This window comes from Colobus angolensis, unplaced genomic scaffold, assembly GCF_000951035.1.
Source record: "Colobus angolensis palliatus isolate OR3802 unplaced genomic scaffold, Cang.pa_1.0 Scaffold103, whole genome shotgun sequence".
Classification (NCBI taxonomy): Eukaryota; Metazoa; Chordata; class Mammalia; order Primates; family Cercopithecidae; genus Colobus; species Colobus angolensis.
In genome coordinates this window covers 5,711,391-5,723,496 of record NW_012111253.1, presented here as the reverse complement: position 1 = coordinate 5,723,496, position 12,106 = coordinate 5,711,391, and the positions used below count along the sequence as shown (strand labels likewise).

The 12,106-nt window shown below is 42.0% G+C and overlaps 1 pseudogene across 1 annotated transcript; it reads left to right on the top strand.

The window, feature by feature from the left end:
- Window positions 1–10,764: 10,764 nt before the first annotated feature.
- LOC105512066 lies at window positions 10,765–11,785 on the top strand (annotated as a pseudogene). Its single transcript, XR_001001810.1, has one exon. The product of XR_001001810.1 is annotated as a syntenin-1 pseudogene (transcript).
- Window positions 11,786–12,106: the final 321 nt, after the last annotated feature.

Sequence of the window (12,106 nt, the reverse complement as noted above, 5' to 3'; positions counted from 1 at the left end):
GATCCACCCGCCTTGGCCTCCCAAAGTGCTGGGATTACAGGCGTGAACCACCACGCCTGGCCAGCATTCAGTCTTTTATCATTAAGTATTATATTAACTGTAGGGCTTTTGTAGATGCTCTTTATCAAGTTGAAAAAGTTCCCCTCTATTCCTAATTTGCTAAGAGTTTTCTGATTATCATAAATAGGTATTGAATTTTGCCAAATGCTTTTCCTTTATCAATTGATATGGTCACATGAGTTTTCTTCTTTAGCTTAGTAATATGGCGAATTCTATTAAGTAGTTTTAGCAAATTGAACCAGCCTTGCACCCCAGGAATAAAGTCTACTTATCACGTTGTATAATTCTTTTTATATATTGTTGAATTTTATTTGCTAATATTTAGTTAAGAAATTTTGCATGCATATTCATAAGGAAAATTGGTCTGTAATATCTTTTTTTTGTACTGTCTTTGTCTAGTTTTCTTACCAGGATAATAGCTTCATAAAATGAATTGAGAAGTGTTCCATCCTCTTCTATTTTCTAAAGCAGATTGTTTAGAATTAGTTTAATTCTTTTAAATTTGGTAGAATTTTCCAGTGGAATCTTCTGATATTTCTTTTTTTTTTTGGCGGGGGGGTTAAATTACAAATTTAATTTCCTCAATATATAGGGATTCAAACTATATATTTCATATTGGGTGAGTTGTTTTAGTTTTTGTTATTTTTGATTAATTGGTCTATTTCCTCTAAGTTGTCAAACTTATGTGTAGAGTTGTTCATAGTATTCCCTCACTTTCCTTTTCTCTGAAGATATCCCAGTAGGTGTGTTAGGGCACATTGCTATAGCCTCGCAAGTGGAATTCTAGGCTCCCCGCTTGGCCTCGGCTGGTATGAATGAGGATGGGGCTACATTTTTCTTTTTTTGTTTCCTGTGGTGTTTAGTTAGGGCAGAGCAGTTTCTGTCTAAAAGTTTTCTCTTTTCTTGTGTTGTTCCTTTCTTGGCCCTTTGGCCAAAAAGAGCAGCTTTTGTCAGGCCTTTTTTAGTCGGCACTTATTGATATTTCCAAGTGCCATCTTCTTCAAAGTCTCCTCCTTTCAAAGAAAGTGCCTCCTTTCAAAGTCTTCTCATGTTTATTTCATATATAATGTCCAGTTTTTCACTGTACTTAGTAGGAGGAGTAAGGAAAAGTATGCCTACTTTATCTTCTTGGAAGGATATCTTCAGAGAAGGCCAAATACGGAGCCAGTACTTTTATCCCTGCTAAGTAGTAATGAGGAAACCACATAGGCAACCTGTACTTCCAGCCTGCATCCTTGCTGCTTGGGCAGTATCAGAAGAAGCATAGTAGAGAGTCAGAACTTTTACCATTGCTCCGCAGTACTGATGCCATCCTCTCCCTGAGGTGTCAGTGGAGGCCTAGTGGGGAGCCAGAACTCCCACCCCACACAGCAATAATAAAGAACACCCCTTGAGGTGTCAAAGAAATTTCTAAGTTTTAAAGATTTGTTATTAAATCATACCATACATATGGAAAAGGGCACATATCTTAAGCATACAGGACAATGAAGCTTTACCAACAATACACCCAACACAACCAATGCCTTGCAGAAGCTTCCTTATGTTCCCTCTGATCACAAGCCCCCCACCCCTGCAAAGTTAACCACTATCCTAATTCCTGACAGTATAGATTAGTGCTTTCCATCTTTGTGCTTTATATAATGGACCCCTTTAAAACATGTAAATATCCCTGGGAGATTTGATGTCTGAAGATGTCATTGATCAACACCTTGCAATGAATTAATTTATCATATAATTTTATTTATGTTTAATAAAAATACATTTATTAATAACATTCTAAAACACATTAAAGTTATAATAACCTTTCTCATGCTTCACATCATTTGATGCTTACAAATGCCTATGAAATAGATTGTATTATTAACCTCATTTAAGGTGAGAAAATTGAGGCTCAAAGAAGTTAAATGATTTGTCTAAGGTCACCCAAGTCACAGGCAGAAAGATTTGGCAGCCCCGGAAGAAAGGGACCTTCTTTGTCCACCTGTCCATGCATCAATTTCAGAGAAGAATCTGATTGGCTCTGGTTTAGTCTTCTGACCACTAAATGTCAAAGGCGGGAAAGGACGATGATTGACCTATCCGTCATAGTCATGTGGAGTCAGGGAGGGGATCTTCAAGTGACCCAGAGGAGGGATTGAGAAAGTAAGCTAGACAGACAGAACTTCACTTACCATAGCCCCCAGTGGGAACAAAAACAATTATTCCCATTTCTTGATTTTTGTGGACATGTTAAAATAATCAAAACTCCTGTGTCTTTTTTTCTGCCTCATTCTCTATCCACATACGACTCATTTTAAGAGTTTAGAATCACATTTTGTATAACCTGGAACGGACTGGAATGGAAGAGACTCTTTATCCTCTTAGTATATAGATGAGGGAAAGGAGGCTGGTAAGAGAGTATTTTGCCCAATTTCATATACATACTTGTTTTATGTTTTTCCTCCATTTTCGTGTATCATAAGAATAACTTCATAAAATTGACAATTTAATGAAAAAAAATTATTCTCTAACCCCAATGCCCCAACATATTTGCATGTGTCTTCCAGTCTTTGCCAAGTTATCTATTTATCTATATCTATATACTTATATATAAATACCATCAAGCCTGGTTAATTTCTTATGTTTTTGTAGGGACAGGGTCTTGCCATGTTGAACAGGCTGGTCTCGAATTCCTGGCCTCAAGTGATCCTCCCACCTCGGCCTCCCAAAGTACTAGGATTATAGTCATGAGCCACTGCGCCCGGCCACTCACTGATTGTTTTGAACTTAGCAGAAAATCATTCAAAGCAAAACCTCTCAGACACATCACCATTTGAGAAGGAGACCCTTTTAAGACAGAAAAGCGCTCCTGAACTGGAGAGAGGAAATCTGCTCTTAGAAGGCCCCCTACTAAAAGACAGACTTTGCCATAGTGCTGGTGTTGCAAAGCCAGTAAGACAGTCCCCATCCCCAAAGAGCTCAAGTTCCTGGTTTCATTTCATGCACCTTTAGTAACCTCCAGCTAAATGCAAGCTGCCCCACCTCTGCCTAGAATAATAAGGGGTTCCTGGACTCTCCATCAATAAGTCCTGTCAGACAAGCCATCTGTATCATTCCAGGTCCTGGCAGGAAACAGATGGCGCCCTCAGATCGGGTAAATTGAGAAGAGTTTAATAAAGAGACTATTTACAAAGGAATATCAGGGTATGGGGAAACCACAGGCCAGAAGGAGCAGAAGGAGGAAGCAATCACTGGAAACTGGAGAGAGAAAATCCTGTGAAGATGGCCTCTTGACAGGAGCTGTGGTTTTTGGTCCGGGACACAGCCAGCCAGCTCTCAAGGAGGTATTTGGGGGAATTAAATACTCTGACCTCTCTCCTCTCCGTTTCCCACCTCCTGCTGGTGGCCAAGGTCAACTGGAAGGCAGAGGGCATAGGAACTATTTGAGGGAGTTCATCCAGGCCTGCCTCTAGGAGCACAGAGTGGGTGGAGAAGGGTGGGGTGGGTCTGGAGGGGTCAAAGGAAGCCATGTGGTCCACCATGTGAGTTTGCAAATACTCTGCTGCAGTTCTTTGTCCAGGTTGGTTGCTATCAGCACTTCTGGTGGGGTTGAAGGTGGAGGTTGGGGGTTGGGGTGGCCTCTTCCTGAGTATTTCTAGCAGGAGGTAGGGTCCTGGTCCTGGTCCTCTTCTGCCTGGGTTGTAGGCTTTCTGTTCATCTCCAGTGCCCACAAAAGGCAGTGTCGTTCACAAAAGAGGATGCCTGCTCTGAGCCCCAGTCTCTAGGCAGGGGGCTACCTTCCCATACCTGTCCTGCCAGCCTTCTTTCTTTTCCTTTTTCTTTTTCTTTTTCTTTTCTTTTCTTCTTTTATCTTCTTTTCTCTTTTTTTTTGGTGGAGTCTCATTCTGTCGCCCAGGCTGGAACGCAGTGGCACAATTTCTGCTCACTGCAACCTCTGCCTCCTGGGTTCAAGCGATTCTCCTGCCTCAGCTTCCCAAGTAGCTGGGAGTACAGGTGCGTGCCACCACGCCCGGCTAATTTTTGTATTTTTAGTAGAGATGGAATTTTACCATGTCGGCCAGGCTGGTCTCAAATTCCTGGCCTCAAGTGACCTGCCCACCTTGGCCTCCCAAAATGTTGGGATTACAGGTGTGAGCCACCATGCCTGGCCATGCCAGCCCTATTTCTTCTCCCCTGCCATGCCTTGAATGGCTAGTTGCCTCTACAAGTGGGCTGCTACACACCCTCAGCATTGCCGGTCCACTGGATCATCCACAGCCTCACCTGGTTCCCTCAGGTTCCCCATGGCTACTAGAAGTGAGGACACACAAGCCCTGTGTCTGTGAGGACTTCACCTTGGCCTACCCAGGGTCCCTGTGCGCACTCCACCTCCATGCTCCAGCTGGCCTTTGCTCCCTCTCCCACTGGCCAGCTCAGCTCCTCTTTAGTCCTAGCCTGCAGTGTAGGATCTGCTGCAGTAGAAGGGCTTTCCTTTAAAGATAAAAGTTAACCAATGTGCAATGTAACAAACCAGGATGTGAATTTTTAATCAGAAACCTAAAGCCACTGGGTTCTTGTAGCTGCTTTACTGGAATATCTCTCCATGTAAGACATGAGGGAGGTTAAAGGAAGATTGGGAGGCTGGGCGCGGTGGCTCATACCTGTAATCCCTGCACTTTGGGAGGCTGGAGCAGGATGATCACTTGCAGCAAGGAGTTCAAGACAAGCCTGGGCAATATAGTGAGACCCTGTCTCTACAAAAAAAAACACCAAATAAATACAAATAAAGGAAGGCTAGGGGGCTGGAGCGGATGAGAGACTTTCTTTTTACTCTGTATCCAGTTTTACTGCCTAAAGGTTGCTTTTACAACCAAGGTTATATTGTGCTTTAAATTTTTTTTTTTTTTTTTTTTTGAGATGAGTTTCACTCTTGTCGCCCAGAGTGAAGTGCAATGGTGCGATCTCAGCTCACTGCAATCTCCGCCTCCCAGGTTCAAGTGATTTTCCTGCCCCAGACTCCCAAGTAGCTGGGATTACAGGTGTGTGCCACCACACCTGGCTAATTCTTTTGTATTTTTAGTTGAGACGGGGTTTCATCATGTTGGCTAGGCTGGTTTCAAACTCCTGACTTCAGGTGATCCATCTGCCTTGGCTTTCCAAAGTACTGGGATTACAGGCATGAGCCCCCACACCCGGCCTACTTTAAAATTTTTATAACTCGGCCGGGCGCGGTGGCTCAAGTCTGTAATCCCAGCACTTTGGGAGGCCGAGACGGGCGGATCACGAGGTCAGGAGATCGAGACCATCCTGAGCTACACGGTGAAACCCCGTCTCTACTAAAAAATACAAAAAACTAGCCGGGCGAGATGGCGGGCGCCTGTAGTCCCAGCTACTCGGGAGGCTGAGGCAGGAGAATGGCGTAAAACCCGGGAGGCGGAGCTTGCAGTGAGCCGAGATCGCGCCACTGCACTCCAGCCTGGGCGACAGAGCTAGACTCCGTCTCCAAAAAAAAAAAAAAAAAAAAAATTTATAACTCTATTTTTAAAAAGAATTGGAACTAATTGTAATCAGTAACTCTGAGTGGTATGGATAGTAGAAGCACAGTACACATTGCAGGCACAAATCACAAAAATGATGAGAAAGGCAAGGCCACCGAAGATGGATTTGAAATTTCTGCTCAAGGAGCCCTGGCTTCAGTGAGAGTAGAACCATGTACATTTCCCTAGTTAAGTGAAGAGTTTGTGTGGAAACCTGAGTTAACTACTATGGCGTATTTGATTTATTTCCATGATGATCTGGCATCCTGCAGAGGTAGGTGCTCTGGGATGTTGTCCAGTTGGCTTGCCCCTGCTGTGAGCTCACTGTGTCCTTACCACTTGCTGGGAGATCCCACGGCTGCATTGGAGCTTCCATGTGTTTCATTTACTAATTGATGTTGAGGACTGGCAGGTAGAGGAGTTGGTATTTATACTTTGGGGTCATTTAGATATTTGTTGAGAATGAGGGCCAGGCATGGTGGCTCACGCCTGTAATCCCAGCACTCTGGGAGGCTGAGGTGGGCAGATCGCTTGAGGTCAGGAGTTTGAGACCAGCCTGGCCAACATGGCGGAAACCCCGTCTCTACTAAAAATACAAAAACTAGCTGGGTGTGGTGGCGTGTGCCTGTAGTCCCAGTTACTTGGGAGGCTGAGGCAGGAGAATTGCTTGAAGCTGGGAGGCAAAGGTTGCAGTGAGTGGAGATTGTGCCACTGTACTCTAGCCTGGGGTACAGAGCGAGACTCTGTCTAAAAAAAAAAAAAGAGAGAGAGAATGAGGCCATTCCTAACCAAAACTCTGAAGCAGGCTTTCAACCTTCCTTGACTACCCCACCTACCTGGGAGGTCCATCCTGGGGACAGTGGGGTACAATTATGAGCAACCATAGGCCTATGCTGAGGGCTTCTGGAGAAACTCACCTCTTCCTCCTTCTCCTCTTCATCCCCTCTCTGAAGCTCTAGGTACTGGCCTCCCAAGGTGAACATAAGAAAGAGGCTCTCAAGTATTGGTTGAAACTTGAACCCAGCTGGCTTCTTGAACTGAGGGAGATATTAAGATACGTAAGAGATTTAACTGTTAACTAGGGATCTCTGTAGATTTGTGTGAGGAACAATAACTCAACTCTATAATAATCTCCATTAAAGCTTTGAAAAACAAGACCAGTAATAACTTACTAGTATCTTGCCCTAATGGATATTAGAGAGTTTTCTAATTTCTTTATAGAGAGTTTTCTTTATATAATTTCTTTATAGAGAGTTTTCTCTATAAAGCTAGTGTAATAAAAAAAGTAGGACATTGGAGAATAGATCAGTGAAACAGAATAGAGAAAAAAGAAATTGATTTTATCAGAACTTAATACAGTGTATAATAAAGGTGGCATTTCAATTCAGTAATGGCTTATTTAATAAATGATGCTAGAATAATTACCTAGCACATGAAAAATACAAACATAAACTCCTATTTAATTCATCTTTAAATACAGAAGATACAAAGGTAAAGTAAAAAAAGTTAGGAGAATATTTATATAATATTTAGTTAGGGAGACCTTCTTAAATAACACAAGAAACTCAGAAAACATAAAAGAAAAAAAACAGATTGACAATACAGGTAATTAAAATTTTTCAGTTGCACAAAACACCATGAAATGTCAAAGGACAACTAAGAAGCTGTGAGAAAATAGTTGCAATTAATAACAGATAAAGGATTAATATCTACAATATTATAGTTAATATCAATATTCATAATATTAAGTTGAACTGTATAAAATTGCTGATAGTCAACTGTTTTTGACCAAAAGAAATGGCAATTTTGATGCCAACCCAACACACAGTGCTTCTATATATTGATAAGAAAAAGACAACCCAATAGAAAAAAGGTGAAGACTATAAATTATAAACAGGTGATTCTTAGAACAGAAAATGCAGATAGCTGATATATAAAACATGTGATTATAAATATGTGAATATTTATATGTTAAAATAATAACAGAAGGATGACTACTACTAAAAAAAAAAAACAGAAAAGAACGCAACAGATGGCTACTATAAAAAAAAACAGAAGATAACAAGTGTTGGCAAGAATATGTAGATATCCCTTGTGCACTGTTGGTGGGAATGTAAAATGGCGCAGCTGCTATGGAAAACAGTATGGAGGTTCCTCAAAAAATAAAAAATAGAATTACATATGATCCAGCAATTCTACCTCTGGGTATACACTCAAAACAATTGAAAGCAGAGTCTCAAAAATATATTTGTACACCCATGTTTATAGCAGCATTAGTCATGATAGCCAAAAGGTGGAAGCAACCCAAATGTCCACTGACAAATTAATGAGTAAACAAAATATGATATAGACACACAATGGAATATTATTCAGCCTTAAAAAGAAAGTAAAGTCTGACTCATGCTATGACATGGATGAACATTGAAGACATACTACATGAAAGAAGCTAGTCACAGGCTGGGTGCGGTGTCTCAAGCCTGTAATCCCAGCACTTTGGGAGGCCGAGACGGGCGGATCACGAGGTCAGGAGATCGAGACCATCCTGGCTAACAGGGTGAAACCCCGTCTCTACTAAAAAATACAAAAAACTAGCCGGGCGAGGTGGCGGGCGCCTGTAGTCCCAGCTACTCGGGAGGCTGAGGCAGGAGAATGGCTTAAACCTGGGAGGCGGAGCTTGCAGTGAGCTGAGATCCGGCCACTGCACTCCAGTCTGGGCGACAGAGCGAGACTCCGCCGTCTCAAAAAAAAAAAAAAAAAGTCACAAAAAGATAAATATTGTATGGTTCCATGGTTCCATCTATATGGGGTACCCAGAGTAGTCAAATTTGTAGAGACAGAAAGTAGAATGGTGGTTGCCAAAGGCCAAGGGGGGTGGGAAATGGAGAGTTATTATTTAATGGGTGGAGAGTTTCAACTTTGCAAGATTAAAAAGGGTTCTGGAGATTGGTTGCATAACACTGTAAATGTATTTAACACTGCTGAACTGTACACTTAAAAATGGTTAAGATGGTTAATTTTGTGTTATGACAATTAAAAAATTTTAAAAAGCACACACACAAATAATAGGATAACATTTTTTATCCATAAGGCAAAATTTAGAACTAATTTTGACAGTGATGTGGGGAAGTTTGTACTTTATTTATTTATTTATTTATTTTTTGAGACAGAGTCTCGCTCTGTTGCCCAGGCTGGAGTGCAGTGGCCAGATCTCATCTCACTGCAAGCTCCGTCTCCCGGGTTTACGCCATTCTCCTGCCTCAGCCTCCTGAGTAACTGGGACTACAGGCGCCCGCCACCTCGCCCGGCTAGTTTTTTGCATTTTTTAGTAGAGACGGGGTTTCACCCTGTTAGCCAGGATGGTCTCGATCTCCTGACCTTGTGATCCGCCCGACTCGGCCTCCCAAAGTGCTGGGATTACAGGCTTGAGCCACCGCACCCGGCCCTTTCTTTAATTTCTGTTGGAGAATTGCTATAGCATTTTAAGAAAGTAATTTGGTAGAATCTATTAAAATGAAAGATGCACATGTTCTTTGACATAGTAATCCCACTTCTGGGACTGTAACCTGTAGAAATACTTGTACCAATACATAAATATATATGTGTAAAGATGTTTTTTGCATTGGTCCTAACTGGAAATAATCTCCCCACCAGAAACGGGCAAATGGTTGAATATCATACAACTATTTATTTATTTATTTTTAAATTTTATTTTATTTTATTTTAAGTTCCAGGATACATGTATAGGACGTTCAGGTTTGTTACATAGGTAAACATGTGCCATGGTAGTTTGCTGCACCTATCAGCCCATTACCTAGGTATTAAGTCCCACATGCATTAGCTATTTATCCTGATGCTCTCCCTCCTCCCGTCCCCAAGACAGGCCCCAGTGTGTGTTGTTGCCCTCCCTGTGTCCATGTGTTCTCATTGTTCAGCTTCCACTTACAAGTGAGAACATGTGATGTTTGGTTTTCTGTTCCTGTATTAGTTTGCTGAGAATAATAGCTTCCAGCTCCATCCATGTCCCTGCAAAGGACATGATCTCATTCCTTTTTATTACCCAACTATTTAAAAGAAAGAGTAATAGCTATAAAGATTGACCTGGAGAGATAAGTATGAGATATTATTTTATCAATAATATGACATATTATTGTAAGATAATAGGCAAGTTCCACAGAAAAGCATATAGTATGATTCTGCTTGTGTGAAAAGCAAATTTAAAAATCCCTATAATCTGTTTATATATTGTGATGGTTAATTTTGTGTATCAACTTGGCCAGGTTATGGTGTCAAGTCGTTTGCTCAAACACCAGTCTAGATGTTATTGTAAAGATATGTTTTTAGATGTGACTAACATTTAAATCACTAGAGTTTGAATAAAGCAAGCTACCTCTATAATGTAGGTGGGCCTCATCTAATCAGTTGAAAGCATTAAAAACAATGACTGAGGTTCACTGAAGAAGGAGGAATTCTCAAGGCTGCAACATTAACTCTCACCTGAATTCAGATTTCAGACTTGCCAACCCCCACAATCTCATGAGCCAATCCCTTAGAATAAACCACCTCTGGTGAGAAACTCGAAGCTTTCCCAGTAAGATTAGGAAAAAGGCAAGAATGTCCCCTCTTACCACTGCTTTTCAACGTTGTAATGCCAGTCGTAGCTAATGCAATAAGACAAGAAAAAAAGTAAAAGATATACAGATTGAGAAGGAAGAAATAAAGCTGTCTTTGTTCACAGATGGCATGGTCATCTATGTAGAAAATTCAAATGGGCTGGGCGCGGTGGCTCAAGCCTGTAATCCCAGCACTTTGGGAGGCCGAGACGGGCGGATCATGAGGTCAGGAGATCGAGACCATCCTGGCTATCACGGTGAAACCCCGTCTCTACTAAAATACAAAAACTAGCCGGGCGAGGTGGCGGGCGCCTGTAGTCCCAGCTACTTGGGAGGCTGAGGCAGGAGAATGGCATAAACCCAGGAGGCGGAGCTTGCAGTGAGCTGAGATCTGGCCACTGCACTCCAGTCCGGGCAACAGAGCGAGACTCCGCCTCAAAAACAAAAAAAAAAAAAGAAAATTCAAGAGAGTTGACAAACACTCTTGGAATTAAGAAGTCATCATAGAGAAGTTGGTGCCAGTGACCAGAGGCAGCGGCAGCGCGTGAGTCCTTGTGGGCTAGAAGAACCCTGCAAAAATGTCTCTCTATCCATCTCTTGAAGACTTGAAGGTAGACAAAGTAATTGGGGCTCAAAATACTTTTTCTGCAAACTCTGCCAATCCAGCAATTTTGTCAGAAGCTTCTGCTTCCATCTCACAAGATGGAAATCTCTATCCCAAACTATATCCGGAGCTCTCTTAATACATGGGCCTGAGTTTAAATGAAGAAAAAATATGTGTAAATGTGGCCATGATTTTTGGTGCACCAATTCAGGGGCAGCTGGTAGCAAGAAGTTCCAGTATGAACTATATGGTGGCTCCTGTAACTGGTAATGACATTGGAATTCATAGAGCAGAAATTAAGCAAAGGATTCGTGAAGTCATTTTGTGTAAGGATCAAAATGGAAAAATTGGACTCAGGCTTAAATCAATAGATAATGGTATATTTGTTCAGCTAGTCCAGACTAATTCTCCAGCCTCACTGGTTGGTCTGAGATTTGGGAACCAAGTGCTCCAGATTAATAGTGAAAACTGTGCAGGGTGAAGCTCTGATAAAGTGCACAAGGTGCTCAAACAGGCTTTTGGAGAGAAGAGAAGATTACCATGACCATTCATGACAGGCCCTTTGAACGGACGATTACCATGCATAAGGATAGCACTGGACATGTTGGTTTTATCTTTAAAAATTGAAAAATAACATCCATAGTGAAAGATAGCTCCACAGCCAGAAATGGTCTTCTCACAGAACATAAAATCTGTGAAATCAATGGACAGAATGTCATTGGATTGAAGGACTCTCAAATTGCAGACACACTGTCAACATCTGGGACTGTAGTTACTATTACAATCATACCTGCTTTTATCTTTGAACATATTATTAAGTGGATGGCACCAAGCATTATGAAAAGCCTAATGGACCACACCATTCCTGAGGTTTAAAATTCACGGCACCATGGAAATGTAGCTGAACGTCTCCAATTTCCTTCTTTGGCAACTTCGGTATTATGCACATGTAGCTTTCCCAGAGCCAGCGAGCATATGCTGCATGAGGACCTTTCTATCTTTTTTTTTTTTCTTTTTTGAGATGGAGTCTCACTCTGTCACCCAGGCTGGAGTGCCAGTGGCACGATCTCGGCTCACTGCAACCTCTGCCTCCCAGGTTCAAGTGATTCTCCTGCCTCAGCCTCCTGAGTAGCTGGGATTACAGGCCTGCACCACCACACCCGGCTAATCTCTGTATTTTCAGTAGGGACGGGATTTCACCATGTTGGTCAGGCTGGTCTCAAACTCTTGACCTCGTGATCCATCCGCCTCGGCCTTCCAAAGTGTTGGGATTACAGGCGTGAGCCACCTTGCCTGGCCTTCTATCTTACATTATG